Raw genomic sequence first — 12,874 nt, 5'->3', positions numbered from 1 at the left:
AAGAGAGGTGTTTCCCATAGTCATCAGACTCTAGCCAGTGTCCTCTATCTTCCTTGAATCAAGACCCAAGAGTTTTTGGATCTGCACCTTGATCAAAAGACTTGTGAGGGGAATGAAGTACCTGAGAGCAAACTTAGCAGAGGATGCTAAGAACTGGATACACCGTAACACATGCTCTGTCTATGGGAACAGGTCTGTGCTCTCTAACAAAAAGAGCTACTTCTTGTTGTAATAGTTCATACTGATGTGAACTCTTAATGTCAGTCTTAGGAAAAAAGTACTATAAACCTGTGGATACTACAACATGAACATTGTGACTACAACCCCACCTAACAGGTGGCATATTTTTATTTTAATTTAATTTTTTTGGTTAGTGTAGGTGGGAAACATGGTTCTGGCCAGTGCAGCTCTTTTTTAAGTCTTGTAACAAAGCTTCTGTTAGGCTCAAGCTGCAGTTTGCTTTCACAAATGAACAGCAGATGTTCTTGATAAAGAAAAGCGGACATGATACATTGCTAAGCTCCTTCTGAGACTTTAAACACGCACAAACTATATCTCAAGAATAGTTTATCCATTTTAAAAGCTTGCTTCTAAAACAGAGAACTTGCCTGGCAAGGTTAAACATGAAAATGTTAAATATTTGGAGACTTAGCTATGACCTTGCAAACAAAGCAGATAACCTACCTCTTCTATGGAGCAGTCCAGAATCTACAATTGCCTCATTTAAAGCAATAATGGAATACATACTAGGACTAAACATAGCTCACTTCAAAGCATTACCTATTGTACGTACAAGAAACGGTAATGGTCTTTCTGTAAGCCTTGGGTATGTTTTTGTTCAAGTGCTGAACTCTGGTACTCTACATCTGGTGTTTAGGTTTCTTGTTCAACATGCACACAGTCCTCATAAATTAGTTCTTTGGGCGTAACCTTAACTGGAACACAACTCTGAAGATGTAAGTCTTCACAACTGGTGTGTGCAATTACCTGTTTCTTCTCCCAAATGGTGTGGAGCAGGGAGAGAAAAATGACAACACAGGCCTTCAAACAGACCGTTGTTTTGCCAAAAAAACCCTAACCCCGAACCTAAACCAAAAAAACCCAACCAAAACCAGCAACAATAAAAAAGAAACACAATTAGAAAGTAGAATCAAAATTAGAAAGTAGAATCAATCGTCGGCAAAGCACCACCAAATGCTACAACTCATTCTTCAGGCACATTATGTTGAGCTCTTTCTCAAGGTTTCACCTATAGAAGTTTCAAGCCATACATATTTTGCTTGATTCTCATTTGTGGCAATGAAAAGAAAACCTTTGCCAAATTGAACTCCTTGATATTGCTAATGTTAACATTGTGAGTAAAAGAAATGTCATATTCTTTTAGTCTCGATTAGAAAGATCATATGCCACAGCACTAACATAGAAAGGCTACAAGATTTGTCATTGTCCCATTTGCCTTGATGAGAGATACAGAAGAATTACCTGGAGATGCAGTTCATAGAATTCAGTGCAAGGGTAAGGAGACCCAGAAGGTAAAAAGAGACTTAGCACTTTCTTCCTATTTATTAAAAGCTGTTCCTTTAAAATTAGTATTTCAGTGCAGCTTTTGGTGTGCCATATGAAGTTTACCTCTTCCTAGTCCCATGGAAAAACCTGTGGCCCAATTTCAGAAGATGCTGAGTAACATGTAGTTTTCACTGACTTAAAATATGATAGCGAGGGCTGACAACTTCTGGCTCATTGTGACTGCTGTACCCAGCTATGGGGATATGAATGAAAACCAGTATACTTTAGTTTATTTTTAGAAGTCCACTAAAACTCCCACAGTATCATAAACCTATATGGACCAAGTTCAGATTATATATCCTGGATCTAATCTGTAGATCATAAGATACAATTACAGAATTCAGGTGAGACAGAAGCTAGGGGAAAATAAAAAGTTAAAGGATACTCTAAATTTTCAGAAGAGACACCCTTTCACAGAGTTTCACTTTACTGGCTGGCAATGTGCAAGGGTTTCTGCAGGAGCTTGGCAAAAACTCCATTCATCCTAGACAGTGTGGAATGATTTGATCACGTGAAGAATAACTTTCTGCCATGCTTCTGTGCTTACTCCCTCCTTGACACCAGTACTGACAATCTAGAATTCTATAGCAGAAAGACAAAATTTTATCTTATACAAAATTCTTTGACTCTGATGAAAACTCACTATATCTTGCTTCATTAACTCTACAATGCTCTATTTGGCTGGAAGCATGCTTTCAGTTCAGATCATATGCTGACATTACACACACGCTACTTAGATAATCTAGAAGAAACATACGTAACTGGGTCTAGTGAACTACTAGCACATGTTACAATTCCTAATTGTCTAAGTAGAAATTCAGGTACCCAAGGACAAAACTTCCATCTTAAAATGCATAAAGAAACATGCACACAGAAAATGGATCCACAAACACAGCCATTATGGTGGTCATGGGCAAAAGATGTTACAAGAAAGGAAAGGTGCCCAAAACAGTAATGCACTGGAGAATTCATGAAAAACAGCAAGCTTCTTTGTAAGGAGAACACTTTGGACCCTGTATTTCTGTGAAGCTTTACAGAAATTATACAAATAAAGCTGGTTTGTATCTTCCGTCTGAAAATGACATGAGATGCTCACAAAACCAGATTTACTTCATGCATATAAGTGGGAATTTAGAGAACAGCCAGCAGTTATACTCTAGAGCATACAAGCCTGAGCAAGTACACTACCTTAGTACATCATGAGGGCAGGCTTAGGTGGGCCTCCCAGCTGCGTGCAAGGCACTGTCTGTTTTAACCTTGTTGTCTGACATTTTACTGTGGCTTCCTGTATTTTATATTTTGGAAAATAGCAAATAAACATTCTTTATTCACTTCCATGTCATTTAAGATTTTATAAACCTGTTTCAAATCCTTGTCTGCTTGTATTGTTCAAGCTGAAGAGCCATTGTTTTTCAGTCTGTGCTTGTACTAGGAGCCATGAAATACCTCCAATAATCCTTGTGAAATTTTCTGTCTCTTTTCTAGCCTGAGATAAGGACAGAGCAGAACTGCATGTAGCATCCAAAATGTGGGAACCCACAGATTTCTAGATTGACACAGCAGACTGTTGGGGTTTTTTCTTTCCAAAAATTTTTTAACGCTCTTTGCTATTTTTCCCACCTTGAGTTGATTAGTCAGAGAGCTGTTCAGGGCAAGATCTCTCTTTTAAATAGTAATAGCTAATAAAAATTGAGCTAAGTAGATTTTATTTTTCTACTTTGTACTCATCAATGCCAAATGGCATTTGATGTTTCATAGTCCAGACACTAAACAGAATGAGATCCTTTTGCAGATGGCACCCCACCAATTTTAATTTTAACTCTTTAAAGTAGTTCTGCATTATCTGCAAATTTTGTTATCTCACTATTCAACCCTTTTTTGCAGATTGCAAATGTGCTGAATACTACACATACTACCACAGTTCTTTAGGGGAATCAGCATTTATGGTACTCGCAGCAGTTAAGAATTTATGACCTATCCATGGAAGACATGGTCTGCTAACTGAAAAGCAGACAGCAGCTGCAGATCATTTCTTCTTCAATCTTCTACATTTAATCATATTTTTTTGTAAAATTCAGTGTGGAGAGTTCCCAGAGGTGCATGGAGTATTGGCTTTGTGCTCAGTCACCAGAGTATAGCTGTTTGAATAAAGCATTGCTTTCCCAGGTACCATAAAATCTAGAAGTCCATTTGTCCTAAATTATTTCTGAAGGACTCGAGTGGAATTTCAGAGCAGCACTGAGTGTCAAGCTGCTTTGAGTTTTTTTAATTTCTAAGTTCAAACACCAGCCCCAATTAACACAGCTCTTAAGAAAATGCATAAACCCTACTTATGTCTTTTGGAAATAATCACATGCATAGGTGCTTTTCCTAAATTAGATTTTATTTCATTTAACAAATAAGTTTACATTTATTGCATTTAAATTAACATTGTTACAGGAGTCTTCAGACAGACCCAAAATAACCTGAAACATCATTCAGATGAAATACAGAAGACTATGAAGGTGGACTCTACCCTTTCCAGTATAATGGACATGAGGGGAACACACTGTACAGAGAAACACATTTCTCTGTAGCTATAATGTCAATCAGCAAGTGAATCAGAGGTTGTAACCCGCTGTTACACTAATGAGGGCATTTTCACACAGGTGTTGCAGTCTCAGAGTGGCAGTGGTTTTTTGATGGAGCTTTAATAAATCATTCTACCAGCAGTAACATCTGCCTTTTTACTTTCCCCACATTGTAGCCATCTGACCTGTAGCCATTAAGCGCATGAGGAGAGTTTTATGCAAACCACCCATATAGCTCACCTGGACCTTTTTTTTCTGTAAATACAGTTTTCTGATCTTAAGATGGGATTATAAATGGACTGAATCTCTGTCCATCTTTAGATCTATATTTATATTTAGTCATTGTCCAATTTTCCCCTAGGTAAGCAATTCAAAAGCAGTCAGATGCCATAAACCTTGGATAAAATCTAGGTGGAAGATTAGGGTGTTCCCCCATTGCCACCCAGATGCTGTCCTGGCCCCCTCCTACTCTCTTGTAGTTGTTGCACATTTTTATGAGTTACATTGGCACACAAAGATGACAAGGTCTCTGCAAAGTGGTGAAATTCTGACGTTTTGTCAAAGGAGGAGCGTGAAGGATACCAAGTTATGTACAAACTGAAGACATTTTCAGTTCCAAAATAGGTAGCTGTCATGTGGGAAAGTGTCACTCTGACTTCATAACTGAAGATCTGAGACACGGAGGCACTCAGAGACTTTGCCAAACTCACACTAAAAGGAAATTATCTTTCCATATTTAGTAATGTTAGATCAAATAATCTGACCATATTTCCTCCTTGCCAACAAATTTGCTATTGCAGCAATCAATGTGAAGACTGAACTGAAGTTGCAGCAGAGGAGGGCAGCTGCTCTTCTAACCCTGAATAACGAGTGAAGCCATCAACATCATATGAATGTGTTTGTATACAGGTGTCAAAGTGCAAGGTATCAAGTAACAGTAAAGAGGGTCCAGACAGAACAGGTCCAGAGTCTTGGCAGCAAAATGAGAAGCATATAAAATAGTGTTACAAATAAGAGAATGTTAACTCACCACCATAGGAGAATGTGAGCAATATAAGAAGATACGACTCTGCCAGCTCTGAGTAACTTCAATACTGCCAGACAGCTCTGCAGAATATAAGTGTCTGTAGAATGGGCCAAAAAGATTTCAAAGGCAAGGGCAAACACAAAAGCTCTCAACAAAACAGGGAAGATAAACTTTGCAGCCCTCTCTTGGGTGAAACTCTCATCAATTTTAATAAGAATTTTCTCTGCTTCGGAGTCTCTGCTTAAAGAAAAAAAAAAGCAAACTGCAAAGAGCAAGCTTTCTTCCCATGGACTGACTGATATTAAGGTCTTTTAAAAAGTGTTAAATTTTATGAGGTGCTGAATAGTTTGAATAGCTTAAAATGCCAAAAAATGCAAAGAAATAGCTGACTGTGTGCGTGGTTATGGGCCATTTAGGATTATGCAATAAGAATGTAAATGAGTTCAAAGGGAAACAACTCTGGCTGCTGAATGGAAATAAGGCTCTTGCTAATTGTTCCATGTAGCCCAGTAAGCCCCTAATATGTGCTCTCTTTCCCTATCCTTCTTTTCCTCCCCATTTTTGGTGATTCTGAATCAAGATGCCTATCAAACATTACTAAATGAAGCAGCTGCTTTAAGTCAATAGCAATAAGTTTAGGAGCATATTAGAAATTTCCTGACCAGTGTTCATTTCAGAGCAGCAGCAATCTTTGCTACAGAAAATAAGATTTTGAAAAATCAGCCCAGAGTTTCACTCTGTTGCGAGAGCTGTCAGAACAGGAGCAGTTCATTCATTTCTACTTCAACAGGACAGCCTGATTTACTGTGTTTGCTGCTACTTTTGTTCATAAATTTTATTTGGCAGCACTAGAAGAAAGGCTGAAACATAAAACAGTTCAACACAATAAAAATAAATTGTTGGGAAACTGTCTCCCCTCTTCCCACCACAAAAAGCTTAGCTTTTAACACTTGACAAAGATTTTTACTTTCAGTTGTGAATCCTTCATTCAGTAACAATTTAGAAGGGCGGATAAAGATTGTTTAGACCAAGCGCAAGCACTAGGAAGCCTCCTGACAAGTACAGGATGAAATTAACACCAACAATTCACTCTGTCATTAGCAAAATATGTGTATGCCCCCATTTAGAAGGAAAACTGCGAACATTTAGCTGTTTTATCTCACAGAATTGATCATAGAATCCAGACACTCTGAACCACAGCTTGAGACTAGGATATCATGACGCCAAAAACCTGCTGATACTACATGAAAAAAACAAAACTAAACAGTGTCAGTTATTTTCAGAGCAATGATCCCTTCATAACAATAATATTTGGGGTTTTAATTAGCAGTCACTTTTTAAAGACAATCCACTCTGTTTCTTTCCTTTCTGATGATCATCATTCAGTGTAATAACACTTGCAAAGAAGTAATTTTTCCGTTGCATATGATTTCTGGAAGACTGAAAGATTATGGTTTTTTTACATACCAATGCAAATTTTCTATCTTAACAGGACATGAATTTATTTTACAGGTCACCGAATACTAGTAGCCCTGTCTTCTTGTAGGACCTATGCCACTGACCAAAAGAGCTTCATACTTTCCTAGCTTATGGATGCTGTTCTTAGGAATTCAATACCAATACATGCTATCAAAAGGTAAGGAATCTCTATAAATTTACATGAGCATACACAGTATTCATGACCTACTATGGAAAATTAATAAAAAAAAGAAAATATGTGCTTTCTTTCTGTGCCCAAAACACACAGCTACAGGAAAATACGTTTGGAGCTATGAAATTCGTAATTAAGGGCAACAATCCACATCTGGAATGTAAGGTGGTAACAAAAACTCTTTGCTCTGAATGAACATGCTCGTACGTTATCAATTTCCAGCCACACAAGATTTATTTCCTGCAATTTAGGAGTCTGGCAGCGGCCACAGAAAATGCAAAAACTGGATTTTGTTGCTGAGTTGACTGCACAGTTGTATGTTCATTTAAAGACTGTCTGCTGATAGTGACGAACGCTGCTGGCAAAGGCAGTGCTCTGGATAGGTTATAAAAATTCTCCTCAGTTATGTGTACTGCTTCATTGTTAATGCTACTTGGTAGGGCTGGCAAGCACACTGGGCATGAAATGTTGATTGTTTCAAATTTCATTAAAAAGTAGAACTCATGTAATTACAAAGAGGTATAAAATGCAATGCTTGATTGTGAAGATATGCATACATTAGACTGCCTAAACATCTAGCATTTCTCATTGCATTGTTTATTCTGCTATGCATTAAATAATTAAGACTTCCATACATAAGCCTATTGCAAAACATCAACTGCTCATTAGCAACTGTCAGTGATGTTTTTATCCTGTAATAATCTGTAAAATTTATATAAGCTTTCCAGGCTTCACACATATACTTTTTAATAATGGCTTAGCAGGGATAACTCATACAGTACAATACACAAACTGCTATGTTTAAAATAAAAATAAAAATCAAGGGCTAAGCAACAACTGTTTAAAAGAAAAAACCCTCGAAGTACTAACTGAAATATTAAGTATAAATTGATGTGGCTATAAATTTATAGTTCAACAGTTCAGAATAAATATTTATAGACATGCTGAGTTCAAGAGAAATTTTGTGGGCTCACCTCTTCTTTCTAATGCTTTCTCTCAAAACTAAAATTGCTGTGATATTGGTAAGAGCAACAACACACGTGCACTCAAAAGTAGCTGCATTTGTTTAGGTTGTGGAAAAAGTGCTTACTCTGCATATGCTTTCAATAGAGCTCCGCTTAACTGCAGTTGCTGGCATTCCTATTGAGAGACCTGAACAAATCCAACATAATGTTTTCCATTAAACCTATGAGCGTGTAATAGTCTCCCAAGAAGATAAATCTTGGTCTACACTTCTGTCCATTAGCATATTCCAACAGGCAAACAAACTAGCTTTTGTGTCAAGACACCAAGGATCTAATTCTAGCATTGTGTTTTCATTAAGTGATGCTCTTAATCCAACAGCAGGCACATAGATATTGGTGATATCTGCACCTATTGCAAACCTTAACTTTCTCTTCCAAAATCAGAAGCTATTTATCTCCAATAGGGATAGGTTCATGTCTAAGCTACTGGATAGGAATTGAACTTCTGGAAGACAGCAGTTCAGTTCTGAATCCAGATATGTATTCTGTGTGATCTTGCACAAACCAATAAATCTCACTGTGCCTCAGTACTCCACATGAATGTCAAGGGGGGTAACAATGACTATTTACTCCATTGTTTTAGCTAGGAAGGTCATCAGAGAAGGGTCCAACTCTAGTGTGGCCTGTGTATGTGTTAAATACTATCAGCAAACATACACCAGGACTCCAGTTGAATTGGGCTGTTTAAGTGGTACCATGAAAAAAAGCAAAAATCATTTACCATAGTTCTTTAATCTTTTTTTCCAAGATTTTATCACAATTTTTATTCCAGTGCCCTGGCTTTTAACATAACTCTGTTCTGAACTATTTATATTTACCTCCCTGTAGAGATGAACTGCTGAGTTATTCTTTTATAAAGGAACACCAGAATTTATATAGACAAAAGAATGAAGATTAAGTTTATTGAACTCTTGTTCCAAGGTGTTCACAGAACAGAAAAATTCTTTATTCATTGTTTGCCTGATAAGTATAGTATGGGAATGTGATATAAATGAGTTAGATTTCAGATACAAGATACCAGACACCACCATGTGTGGAGGGGGTGCTTTTTCAAAGCTCTTACAAAATAGCGTGCATTAGACTAATATTCTAAGCTTTGCAAAAACAATTTAAATAATACATGCACCATAACTATAGGCTTGCTTGTATATTATGGGGCACATGGAAAGAATGGCAGCCTCTCAAGCCACACAGTTACAATTTGACTTGACTTTGCAGCTACAGGAAAATTACCATTCTTATTCAACATGAGTAGAGAGAGCACAGAGCCAGATAAAATAAGCCCAATATTCTGTCACCAAAAGCCAAGTAAACATGAACAGAATTATTTAATTTGTCAGTCTTTGCTTCTCCATTTTCTTTGGGCTACATGTGCAGATTGTTGTCATCTTTAAAAGAAAAGTTCTGGTATACATTACACATTGGCATACTGTATGACTTTTAATTAATATTTTAGTAAGCTCAGCAGTTGTATTTATAATAAATAGTATATTCCATAGAATAACATTTACTATAGTATTTTGAAAAGATGCAGAAAAGCAAGAAAAATTCAGAAAGAAAGATAAAATTTATTTTTCCATTCTACCTCATTCTGCACATGACTTAAAAAAGTCTCTATATAAGCAATAAAAACATGCAAAGCTGACTTGGAATTTGTACCAATTTTAGCCACAGTATTTTCAGAAGACAAGGATTGCTTTTTTCTATCTGGCTGCAAGTTTATAGCAATGCACTAATTTACAAAGAATAAAGCTATCTTCATGATCAGAAAGCCTATAAAAAGGGGGGTTGGGGTGGGGTTTTTTTGTTTGGTGGGGGTTTTGTTTGTTTGTTTGTTTGTTTTAAATGGAACATTTCCAGGTTTTCACTCTCTTATGCAGAGTGGTGTACATTCCTAAAACTTCTCTGAAGAAGAGAGACGTAAGAGCTTAGATCACCTCTAGAATCTCACTACAACATATCTTCAATGTGGGAAGGCTAGCCCAGAGGTCAGGTTACTAACTTGTGAGTCAACAGACATGATTTAATTCCCAACCAATAACCTAGCTGTCAAGTTTACTGGAAGAATAAGTTCAACATATTTAGGCAGGCAATTCAAGGCCCTTATACTGGACTAGTCATCTCAGGGATGACCAGTCAGTGGAATGCCTTGATTTTCTGGCTCCTACTAGTCCACAGAGCTTTGACACATAACCTCTGACAGCAATTCAAGTAGCAGTGTCTCCCTCATCAAGCACCACCCCAACATATCAACATCTCTCCTCTTCCAAAGTTTATTTCCTCCACATAAGAGGAGAACACAGAGATGTGTATTCACATGTGATGCTGAACTATGAACTGGGATGTCTTTTGGCTTAAAAATCATGATGAAGGCAGACACTAAACAATGAGCTCTAGCAGCTTAGGCACAGAAATATGTGCTCTTTCAGGTACCTGCTAGAGATTCAGTAACCTCCAGTAACAGAGTGATAATATCTTACAGACTGAACATTAAAAACCAAACTAGGCACCTATGGAAGGACAATCTGGCCTTGCCTACTTTTCCTCTTGTCTGTACCCTCTGGTTGGATCCTGAAACTGGTGCATTGCTTGCCATGCCTGGGACCATCAGTAGACCCTGTTGGAGTACACACAGCCCTGCCTGCTGTGTTCGGAGCCTGTGGGACTGCGGCCCATTGGTGATGGCACAGCCTGTGCATGGCTCACCCTCAGCTCCTGGCTCAATTTCCTTTGGGGAGAAGCCAGCCCTTGCTGCTCCCTGTCAGACAGACTGGTTTCTCTCCTTCATGAATGGGTTGAACTGTACACGATTCACAGCAATGTTATTTTCTGTTCAGCATGCACTTAGATGCTAGGGAATCCAGATGTTGCATGTAAAAAAAAAGTATGTTGTCTGGTTTTGCCCAGTAGGTTTCCAAACTTCATACTGTATCCATGAGTGAACAGAGCCAAGTAACATGTCAAAAGCAGAAATTTTTAGCTTTGGAGTCTAGGTGTTAGAGCGAGTGTGGACTGAGCAAAACCGCAATGAGTAATGATGTGTTTTTATTATAAACCTTCTCCACATGTGGCCTTCTGCAAAGATTCTGAATGCATCATGCTTGCTGTCTATTAATGACTACTTTCTTTTCCTGCAGGGGAAAGGCAGAATTATACCGAAAAGTGTGATTTGGTATCATTTGGTGTAATTCAGGTCAAACTCTCAGGGACACATTTATAGCCAGTCAAATGCCTGCTTTGCTATTTTGCATGCTTTCATAGTTACATATGGTACTGAACCCCTCCCTGACCTTTGTGGTTTCATCAACCAGATGAAGGCAAGGTGCTGGAGTAAAGTTTAAGCCTTGCATATGATGGGAAAAGGCAAATATCATCAGACATGCATTTGGCTAACTAGTAATATAAGTATTCCATCCTACCTTTTGGATCAGCTAGAAAAAGGAAGTCTAAAGTTTTTCCAGCTAGGGGCATATTTCTGGAAGGAAAAAAACAAACCAAACCAAAACAAAAAAAACCCCAAACTCTTCCCCCTTTCATCCCTCTCATGCCAATATAGGCTACTGCAGCACAAGGAAAAGAAAGTTAACTGCTCACACTGTTCCAGTAACTATGTCTTCTTTCATCTTTAAACATATTATGACTGTGAAAGGAGTCAAATGCACAATTCCCCAAAAAAGCAAATTTAAAAATTCATAATGAGAAAAGTTGCAGTCACATTTCATGTACTAAGAACATTTATTTAAATAAGAAAGCACAATGCTACATGATGGGTTTTATTTCCAGTGGAGTTGACCACAACAAAGACTTATGCACTGGCCCAGAGGAGCAAGGGAGACTACCCTGGAAAAGATGATGATATATTTCAAATCAAAAGCAGAATTGAAGAATCTAATAAGACTTTGTTGAAATTTGAGACATTCACAATTAACCATCATGGGACAAGTAAAATAAGAAGAATTATACTGACTGCTTCTACCCTGACTTACATGGACTCAATCTCTGAACATATCTTTGTTCAGCTATTCAGGATATGCTGATTAGCTGTTTTTCTCTTGGGAAACAGGTAGATTTTCTTCTATTCCTTTCTCAGACATTTTTGTCTTATCATCCCTAAATGGTGGACTTTATGATTAGTCATGGTATTCATTCCATCATTCCTTTTCTAAAAGACTGAACCTTCTTTACACCACAATATGAATATTTTATATCTCCTTTTCCTGTGCAAATTTGTCAATACATAATTTAAGATTTTTTTCTCTGATTTCTGTTTAAGGACTACAGAAAAATAGCAAGTCCAGAAATCCCTACTAATGAAGTAAATTTTCTTCAAAATCAACCCTAGGGATATCCCTATGGATAAATCCTTAAACAAACACACTTGCCTTCTTTAGCTGATACAAAGCCGTGCTTTACGACAATACATCACAGTAGTGGGCAATCAGAAAACAGATATCTACAATAAAATTTTCAGAATCAACAGTTTGTTGGTTCCCCCAGCTCGAACTGGGAACAGGTAGATGCAATTAAATCACACAGAACTTTATTGTCAGGTTCCTCGTGTGATTTTAATCGCTTCCATCTAAAAATCTAAAATAATTTGAAACATGTTAAAGAAAAAGTAAAGAAAGAAAAAGTGGTGACCAAGAGCAGCACAAATGCATGGTCTGGCTTCACTATATATATACATTAGTTGGAGTGTTCTAAAAAACTTCTATTATTATTTCCATTATTACTAAAAAATTGTTTTTTATGTTCCTTTAAGTACAGTAGTTGGTATCAAAACAAGCAAGAATAGGGAGCAAGTCTTTCTGCCATTGCGCAGAGCAGCAGAGAACTCCTGTCCCCAGCTGGTTATAGATAAGCAATTAAGGTGGGAAAGGAGATGGAAAGCAAACAGAATAATAAATTTGATAGTGGCAAATAGCACATTTCTTCCACAATTTGGGGGTGGGTGGGTTACTGAAAACAGGCTCAATTATATATATTAAAAAAAAAAAAAATCAACCCTGAGAAATGGCAACTGAGAATAGGGATA

General features: G+C 37.4%; 1 protein-coding gene across 9 annotated transcripts in view; it reads right to left on the bottom strand.

The window, feature by feature from the left end:
- Positions 1–12,874, bottom strand: part of MYLK (myosin light chain kinase) — a 221,661-nt gene that overhangs the window by 135,661 nt on the left and 73,126 nt on the right. The window lies entirely within an intron of this gene.

Source organism: Haliaeetus albicilla, chromosome 4, assembly GCF_947461875.1.
Source record: "Haliaeetus albicilla chromosome 4, bHalAlb1.1, whole genome shotgun sequence".
NCBI lineage: Eukaryota > Metazoa > Chordata > Aves > Accipitriformes > Accipitridae > Haliaeetus > Haliaeetus albicilla.
The sequence above is the reverse complement of the archived record's forward strand: the minus strand, read 5'-3'. Positions and strand labels throughout refer to the sequence as shown.